At 38.9% G+C, this 9,859-nt stretch overlaps 1 long non-coding RNA gene and 1 pseudogene across 1 annotated transcript in view; both read left to right on the forward strand.

Annotated features, from left to right (window-relative positions):
• The first annotated feature begins 200 nt into the window (after positions 1-200).
• Positions 201-825, forward strand: LOC138167299 (large ribosomal subunit protein eL6-like; annotated as a pseudogene).
• An 8,655-nt stretch (positions 826-9,480) lies between these two features.
• Positions 9,481-9,859, forward strand: part of LOC138167300 (uncharacterized) — a 5,071-nt gene continuing 4,692 nt past the window's right edge. Inside the window, exon 1 of the long non-coding RNA XR_011169858.1 lies at positions 9,481-9,625. This is a non-coding gene — a long non-coding RNA (uncharacterized lncRNA). The remainder of the gene's footprint in view (positions 9,626-9,859) is intronic.

Below are 9,859 nucleotides of genomic sequence, written 5' to 3' on the forward strand. Positions count from 1 at the left end.
ACTGTCATCTCTTAAGATCATCAAGAAGGTGAGTTTGGATGCCCCCCCCCCCCCCGCAAATGTGGGAAGGAATGATATCATATAAGATTGGAAAAGTTGGGGCCAGATTGAAAATGACTTTTAAATGTCAAACAGAGAAGTTAAGATTGGCCCAAAGGACTAGTAGATACTCCAGGTCTGCAAAGTATTCCCAGAGAACCATGTACAAGTGGAAATACGCTGTACCAAAAATCCAGATTGAAAGGAAGAAGAAAGAGAAGGTGCCTGCTATTATCTCGAAGCCCGTTGGTGGTGATAAGACTAGAGGAACCCGTGTGGTAAAGAGTTGCAAGATGCCTAGGTATTACCCCACTGAAGATGTGCCTAGAAAGCTGCTAAGTCATGGCAAAAAGCCCTTCGGCCAGCAACCTAAGGACCATTCCGATCATGCTCACTGGCCACCATGGGGACAAGTAAGTGGTTTTCCTGAAGGCTAGTGACTTGCTGCTGATGACTGAACCTCTGTCCATCAACCATGTTCCTCTGAGAAGGACCCATCAGAAATTTGTCATTGCCACCTCTACCAGGGTTAACCTTTCAGGTGTGAAAGTTCCAAATCATCTTACTGATGCTTACTTCAAGAAGAGGCTCCATAAACCTAGACATCAAGAAGGAGAGATTTTTGATGCAAAAAGAGAAATACGAGATTACAGAGTATCCCAAGTCTGATCAGAAGACGGTGGACTCTCAGATCCTGCCCCAAATCAAGAAGATTCCTCAGCTCTGTGGCTACCTGTGTTCTGTCTTTTCTCCAATGGAGCTTATTCTCACAAACTGGTGTTTTAAATACATTGCAGAGAACTCTTATTAAAATATTTGGAAGAGCTAAAAAACCAAACAACAACAAAAAATATCCAGTCCAGTCCTCTCTTCATTTCCCCATTTTACAGATAATGAACTGAGACCTAGACAGGTTAAATTTCCTGAGGTCATACAAGTAGTAAACATCAAAGGCATGGCTTTTCCTCTCTCTCTCTCTCCTTGTCTCTCTCTGTCTCTGTGTCTCTGTCTCCCTCTCTTCAAAGGTTTTTATATCTGCTAGACTCTGCATGGAAAAGAGGCAGATTGTCTCCTCTTTTATCATGGAATTGGCTCTCCTATTGCAGACCAGAGTGGAAATCAGGTTGGATTTGCTTTTCCCATTTTTTGTCCCTTGACTGCTGGTAGAGTCAACCTATTTCAAGGGTGCCCCATAGAAATCACTAACCACACTGATGGCACCTAGTGCAGTGCCTAGAAGGTAGCCCATGCTTCATTAGCATTTATGGAATTAAATCAAATTGATTGCCAGTCAACACCAAAGGTAAAAATCAGCCTGTTGCTGGGTAGAATGAATTGAAAAATCAGACATCTCAAGCCAAGGCTGAATCTGGCTGAAACCTTCCATCACTTCCAGTTGCTATTTATACCAGATTCAGCTGGAACATATAATCCATCTTGAAGAATAAGATCTAGATACCTCAGGAAATGGCTCTCCCATTGTTTACTTTCTCATGACCTTCCATCACATGTCACGCAGCAGGTGCTTTCAGAAGAATCGTCCCTAAAAAAAATGGAGATGATTTCTCAGTTGATAGCCCTATATGGAACATACTACCACAGATGATTAATTGAAGCTAGAATGCTCTTATGTTCGGGAAACAATGAAAGTCACTTGATCTTCTCAACCTTCTGCCAATCACTAGTCAAGGAACTTAGCTAAGATCTTGGGAAATGTCCAAGTTCTCACTATTCATCTGTGATATAGCTCCAATAGAATAGAAGCTGAGGAAATCACCTTCCTCTCTTTCATTTCACATGTTTGTGATCTTGTATTTCTGTCCCCAGACATCATTCTGTAATGATAAACACCATTGAACTACTTGGGAAGATGGAGGAAACTTAAATGCTGAGGAAGATGGATGAAATACTTACTGGAAAGGAGGAAAAGATGACAAGGCATTATTTTGGAATGGTTCTAAATTGCTAATGAAAAGGGGAAAACATAGCAAGAGAAGGGGATGTCTTATGAATGAACTGTTCTTTAGTTAAAACATTATTTTCTAATTTTGCTGAGTGGGCAAAATGGAATCTTAGAATTTTCCTTCCTATTAAGATACCAAAGAACCTTGCTCATTCATTTTTATCAATAATATTTTTCCCCCCAGGAAAGTAGACTGCATTGGCAGATAATAAGGGAGAATGTAAACAGATAGCTCCCTGAATAATGCAGTAGTGTCAAGTTAAAAAACACAAAGCCAATATATTGTTTAGAATTTTATTTAGAGTCAGGGCAAAGTAGGCAACTAAATGTGCAAAGGGATATTTGCCCGTGTGATTCCTTCCCTTACCCCCTTGCTGAACCCTAAACTCTCAACCCTTTATCTTTTCAACTTAAGTCTTTGGTTTATGAACACTTTCTGCAAGAGCAATGTAAGCGTAGTGTAATAGTCACTAGTCATTTACATTTTAGTGTAAATGAGTTTTTGTTTTAATCCCTCCCTGAAATTCAACTTATAAAGTCATAGATTTAGAGTTGGGAGGGACCTTTTAGGGTCATTTAATCTAAAGTCTCCTTTACAAGACCCAAAGAGATCAAATGGTTTTCCCATGGTCAGGTGGATAGTAAATGCCAGAGCCAGAATCCAAACCCAAGTCTACTGATTCCAAATTAATTGCTCTTTTCACAGCACCACTCTTGAAATAATGAAGCATTTATCAAAAAGCCTTATGCATATGTCAGTGTGCTATAGGTTAGAGGAGATAACTTTAAATAGAACATGGTTTTACCCTCTTGGAATTTACAGGCATAGATACTAAGTATAATACAAATTAATGTGTACTAAATTTATAGAAGTGTGAATCATATGCTACATAGAATTGGAGAGAGAAAATGTTAGAGAAGCTTAGGAGGGGACGAAAGAAGAATGCACAGGGTTCATGGAGGATAGGGAGAAGGAATGCTATTTAGGGGGAAATAGCTCAGAATGGAGAGTCTGAAGGTTCAAAAAGCAAACTACTGGCATTACCCTTTTGTACAAAGCTGACTTTGAAGAATGTAATAGTTATTTTATTTTTTTAGTCTTTGTCGTGCCTATACTTTAAAAAAGCAAGAAAGATATTGACTGCATTGACTATATGTTACAAAGGACTTGTTTTCCTTTGTCCTCAATTGGAGGGGGCAGTAGGGAGGGAGATGGAAGTTAGGGATAAGGTTGTCTAAAAAAGAATAAAGGGATAGAAAAGAAGACCATTGAAATATGTTTATGAAATTTGCAAAAGACAACAGAAAAAAGCCCAGATAGAATCACAGGCAAGCAGGATAGCTTTGAAAGTAACATGTTCAATTTACTATATGCTTAAAAAAAAAGGCAAACTGAACATAAAAGAGATTTGTAATTATGTATACAATCACCCTTTTGTGTTCTAGTAGGTATAGAAGTGTTAATTTAGCTGATTTTTAAAAGTTCAAATTTAAAAAAAAAAGCAGGGAAAAAAACCCTCTTTTAAAAAGAAGGTAAATTAACCCAGGGTAATGAAGTTAAGCATATTATAATTATTATACATTACATTGTAATTTATTGTATATTTATATAATAATATAATTGTACAATATATAAATTAAGGATGTTATAGTGTAGAAAAGTGGTCCTATCTGTAATAGATTTGCTTGGTTATTGTAGTTGAGTGGTATCTGACTCTTTGGGGCTCCATTTGAGATTTTCTTTGGGGTAGAGATACTGGAGTGGTTTGCCATTTCCTTGTCTAGTTCACTTTACAGATGAGGAAACTGAGGCAAGCAGAGGTTAAGTAACTTGCCTAGAGTCACACAGCTAATAAGTGTTTGAACCTAAATTCTAATTCAGGCCTTCTTAACTCCAGGCCTGGTGTTCTATCCACTTTATCCCCTAGCTGCCTGGGTTAATCAAAGTCAAGGCTTGACCTTCTTCATAAGGTAAGTGTAGGAGAAAGGGGGCCAGGGGGAGTGGGGGGAGAAGAGGGGTGGGGAATGGGGTGTCAGACACTTCATAGGATGTAATTTTCTACTTAATTCACAAACATTAAATACTTTCTATGTTCATGGCATTGTGATAATCATTGTAGATGCAATAATAAAATACAAGAAAATAGTCCTAGCCCTCTGTGAGCTAACTTTTGACTAATTTGAACACAGCAATGGAAGAACGTGGCTAAGTAATATCAAATAGCAAGAAAATATATTATGATGAGGAAATGCAAAAACACTGGGAAAAATATGGTGGAGAACCTTTCGGTGAGAATCAGTGGAGGGAGAAAGCAAAGTACTAATTGGTCAGAAGGAGAAACTATACAATAAATTCAGGGAGAAGGTCTCAAAACTGAAAAGTGACACAGGAATAGTTTGAGGCTTCATCTACCTGGTTATCTCTTGTTTTTTTTTTCTAGTTGCTAAAAGTAGAATAGTTGATAAATTCTTGACTAGTCTTATTGATAATTTCACTATTTAAATGTGGCTCATGGTTCCATTCTGACTGATAAGGAGGAACTGGTTGCTGAGATAGAGATGACAGGAAGTATGGGAGGAAATGACCACACTATCTTTCCAGCATGAAATCTACTTGAAAATTCTGTTTGGCAAAAAATGTTTTCTTTGATTTTACTTCCAAAGAAATAGGGAGTGAGTCTTACATTCTTTTTCTTTCCTATTATCAAAGGCTTTTCCACCCCTAAGTAACTTAAATGCTTATTGACTGATTGACTTCATCTACTTCTTGGTCCAAAAATACATTTAAAAAAAATCCTAATTTGTGCTCACTACAAACCTCATTCTAGTTGTGCCTAGTGGGGGAGTAGTGCAAGAAGCCTGAAAAATTTCAGTATAGGCCAGGTGGTGACAAGGACAGATAGTGAAGTATAAAGAGTGCTGGGCCTGGAGTCAGGGAGACTCATCTTCCTGAGTTCAAATCTGGCCTCAGACACTTACTAGCTGTGTGACCCTGGGCATGTTACTTGACCCTATTTGCCTTAGTTTCTTCACCTGTAAAATGATCTGAAGATCCACTTAAGTATCTCTGCCCAAAAAACTGCAAATGGAGTCACAGAGAGTGGGACTGGACTGAAACAACTGGTAGCAAAGGGCATTAAATGTCAAACACATGATTTTATATTTGATCCTGGAGGTAATAAGGAACCACTAGAGTTTACTGAGTAGAGAGAAAGGGTGACATGGGTGTGCTGGTAAATGTTTAACAAGTGGTTCATGTGGGTGGGGAGTGGTGGTGTTGATGTATGCTGGACACACTGTAATTTCAATCTGCATTATTAACATTTTATCTATCATTTTTTAAAAATCTAAATAATCAGGGTGGCTAGGTGGCACAGTGAATAGAGCACCAGCCCTAGAGTCAGGAGGACCTGAGTTTGAATCCGGCCTCAGACACTTGACACAGAAACTAGCCGTGACCTTGGGCAAGACACTTAACCCCAATTGCCCAGCCTTCCCCCTCCAAAAAAAAAGCAAAAAAAAAAAGTCTGAACAATCAACAATATAGTAAATCAAGCCCTGATAGAGGGTCTCTCCATTTCTAAGATATAAATGCTCATACTGAAAATTTAACAATTGGGTCCTTGAGCTGCTACATCATTTATTCTACTCTTTGGAGAAAACACCTTGGCAGGTGAGTGCAGGGACAAACTGGAGAGGGCAGAGACTTGTAGCTGGGACCTCAATTAGAAGCCCATACTAATAGTCCAGGTGACAGGTGATGCAGGCGTCTGCATGAGAGGAGAGAATGAGATATATGTAAGAGACATTATGAAGGGAAAGGTGACAAGACAACAATCGATTTTAGATGGAGTGAGTGTGAGAAGCTGAGGATGCTAAACCTGGGTGATTGGTGGTGCCCTTGCCAGTAATAGAAAACTAGGAAAGAGAAGAAAGTGTGTTTTTTTTTTATTTTGGGTGGTGGTGGGGTCTTGGGGGCAACATAATGAGTCCTATTTTAGTTTCAGAGATGCTTACAGGACATTTAATTTGATATATAGAAAAGGTGGTTGGTGCTTTAATAATAGAATTCAGGTCGGAGGTTAGGACTAGATAGATAAATCTGGGAATTATGTGCATAGACATGGTTATTGAACCCAAGGAACCTGAGGGCATCATCAAAGAGGATAGTATAGAGGGAAAAGAGAAGAGGGCCTAGGACAGAATCCTAGGGGACACCCTCCTCTAGAAAGTCTTCAGCTTATCAAAGTCAACTTATCGATGCCAATGGCCTCTTTATAAGTCAGGTGTTTTTGCAGTTCTAGCCAGTTTAGAAAATGGTGGTGATGTGGGTGGCAATAATGCTGGAAGCTCTTGGATCAGAAATGTTCAGGTGTTTTATAAGGAGAGGAAAGGCTATGCCTAGGTCCATCTGATTGGGTTCTCACTTAGGGAGTACTTATCAGCTAAGGCGCCAGAAGTTTCTTTCTTATCATGTTCCAAGTAACGGGGAATAAACAGCGAACTCTTGGACCCCGGGGGACATGACTAGGGAACAATTGGTTCACTGAAAAAAAAATGCAGAGATTTTTACAGACTGTAATAGAAGCTTTGTGTTTACACTTTTCTAACCTATTAGTATTAGTGTTAATGGCTCAGATCATGCCCAGATCTTCGGGGTACTTTGCTGGAGACCACCTTCCAAGATGACATCCACCCATTAATGATGGACTTTTGAGTCTGGCCAGTCATCCAGTTTGGAATCCCTCAGATTTGGCTCATTATATAGATCATCATCTTTTCCCTAAGAGAAGTATGTGCTTGATTCTAATTCTTGGTTAAAATATAGGTAAACATCACCTCCAGCATTGACCTTGAGCTGCTGCACATGTTCTCTTACTATCTCTTTCCCTGAGTGCCCTCTTTCTATCATCAGAGGGAGGCAGTGAGGTGGTACAGTAGTTAGAGGGCTGGGTCTGAAGTCAGAAAGACCCAAGTTCAATTCCAGCCTTAAACACTTGTTAATTTTATCACCCTGGGCAAGTCACTTAACCTTTATTTGACTCAGTTTCTTCAGCTATAAAGTGAGGTTTATAATATCACCTATCTCTCAAGGTCATTGTGAGGACTGAATGACTTAGCAGTAGTAAAATAATTGGCACAGTGCCTAATGCATAATAGGTGCTTAATAAGTGATTATTTCCTTTCCTTCCCCCAACATAGTTAAGAAAACACCCATTTTTTGTTCTCCATGAGCTTTCTTTGCCAGTTTCAATCCATCCTGAGTTTTAGTATTCCTGACATTCATCTCATCACTCTGTGCCACATTTTTGTATTGATTCTGTTCATTGCCCTTTCCCCATCCATGACCTTTAGTATCTCAGCTGGTGGTGCATTCATATTAGTATTTTCAGACAACTCTTCTATTTCCTCTTCATTTAAATTAAATTTAAATGGCTTCTTATATTCAGAATTTCATTCTTGAGAGTTTTCGATTGCTCCTTTGAGTAACTTCTATAGAATTTTATTCTGTGAGATCCCAACTGTTTTTTTTTTTACTTTTTTAAATAGTTTTCAATTTATTTTAATCTCCTTTATGAAAAATAATTACTTACTGTTAAAATGGCTAAGTTTAGGGAAGTGTTACCAGAGAAGCTCAACAGTAAGGAAATGTAACCTGTCACTCAAACACCTTTTAAAATATATAACAATCTGAGGGGTGGCCCGGTGGAGCAGTGAGTAAGAGTACTAGCCCCAGAGTCAGGATGACCTGGGATCGAATCTGGACTCAGATACTTAGAATCACACCCAGAAATAACTGGCCATGTAACCTTGAGCAAGTTACTTAACCCCAATTGCTTAAAAAAAATTAAAAATAAAATATATAACATTCTGAAGTTGTAGAACCCCCAAGTTTCTGTGAACAGGGTAGTTATCCTCTCTCAACAAAATAACAGTCAGAAGTTTTTGACCTATTTTTCCAATGAATCCTTTGAAATCAACTCTCCCCAAATCTAAAGTACATAGTATACTATCTGGCTATCTTCTCCTCTATCTAGGGTGTAGCAGTTTCCTATCATTTCAACCCCAGGGACTAACTCCTCCCTGTTGGGGAGAATTTGATTCAGAATAGTTAAACCACCCTAACTTGGTTCCCTGAACTTCTCCCCCCACCCCTTCTTTCCTTTTGTCAGGATTACTAGAGTGATAACTGAAAGAATGCTATAGATATATAATATAACTGTCTTCCACAAAGGCTTCGGTAGTTTTACAAAATCTTCTTATCAGGAAAGTAGAGAGGTGTGGTGTGAATGATGGCACTTAGGCAGATTCCAAACTGGTTAAACTAGAGTAGTGATTGACGACTTGAAGGCAACCCAGAAGGACATTTTTTAGAGAAGTAGAGCCTAGGACATCAACTTTACAGTTGACACAAAGCTAAGGGAGATAACTATGGGCAACTAGGTAGCACAATGAATGTAGCACTATTCCTGGAGTCAGGAAGACCCATTTTCCTGAATTCAAATCTGGTCTCAAACACCAACCATGTGACCTTGGACAAGGCACATAACCCTATTTGCCTCAGATTTCTCATCTGTAAAATGAGTTGGAGAAAAAAGTGGCAAACCACTCCAGTATTTTTGCCAAGAAAACCCCAAATGGAGTCACAGAGAGCTGGATGCAACTGAAATGGCTGAGCAACAAAAGAGAACTAACTAAAATACTGTATCATGCAATCCGGATCCAAATAAAAAATCTAAACAGACTGGAAAAATGGGTTAAATATAGTGAGATTGACATTTTTTTAATGGGACCTCAGATTTCATGGGTATAGAATATTGCTGATGAGGAAACCTTTCTTCACAGTGCAGATTGGTGCCTGCTTTGCAATTTAGAGATTATGAGATAAATGTAAAGTCTTATATTTGGGTTTATGGCAATAAGAGAATTCATGAAAACAGACCTTGGGGTTTTAGTGTGCTCTAAGTCAGTGGTATGAAATGGTAGCACTTAACCCTTGGGGCACTGGCATAACTTGCTTGAAACTAACACTAACTTGACATTGACTCTCTCTTTTGCCACTTTCTTTCTATTGGAACTGCTACCTGGTTTTTTGGTACTTATTGCTGCTCATCTGGACTATTTCATAGCCACCTAATTTCCCCAGTGGTGATCTCTAGTCTTTTCTTTTTTCCTCTATTTTAATGCCTACTTTATTTCTGCCAGCTGATATTATACTTATCCCCCAGGATATTCATCTTTGCCTAACATCCAGTCCCCCAAAGCAGATACAATCACCCATCAATTTGAATTAAGTCTGTCAGTTCTTAATTAAGTGGAGAAAATAGCATCTTGTGAAGGAGCATGAACAATCGGAATCTTGTTAGGGTGTTGTCCTGAAAGTCTTTGCTTTTGAAATGGTGGAACTACCAGCCACTCCAGGCTTAAGACTAAATGCTAATACTAAAGATTGATGGCTTGTAAATCCATGAAGTATATATTTAGCTACAAGATCACTCCCTCCCACGATGACATAAGCAGCCAGTTTTGCATATTTTCACTGTGCCCCAGGAAGGTGGACTTAACTGTCACCATAGCAAGACTAAGAATGAGGAAGTTACCAGGAAATAGAAGACTCCAGAGGTAAGGATGGCTTGTGAGCTCAGAAGTAGGAAGCCCAAAGCATAGTGTGATTAAGAGTATAATATCAATAGTCCTTTTACAGTTGACCCAGCTCCTCCTTCTGTTTGGATTGGTTGCAATGCAATTAAATTCAGTTCATGTTTATTGAGTTTCTACTACATGTCAGACAGTACTAGGTGGTGGGGAGAGACAGAGAGAGACAGAGTAAAGGATGGAAAGAGAGAGAGAGAGAGA

This window comes from Petaurus breviceps, unplaced genomic scaffold (genome assembly GCF_028583685.1).
Source record: "Petaurus breviceps papuanus isolate PSGF00001 unplaced genomic scaffold, PetGlider_PUasm1.0 229, whole genome shotgun sequence".
Lineage (NCBI taxonomy): Eukaryota > Metazoa > Chordata > Mammalia > Diprotodontia > Petauridae > Petaurus > Petaurus breviceps.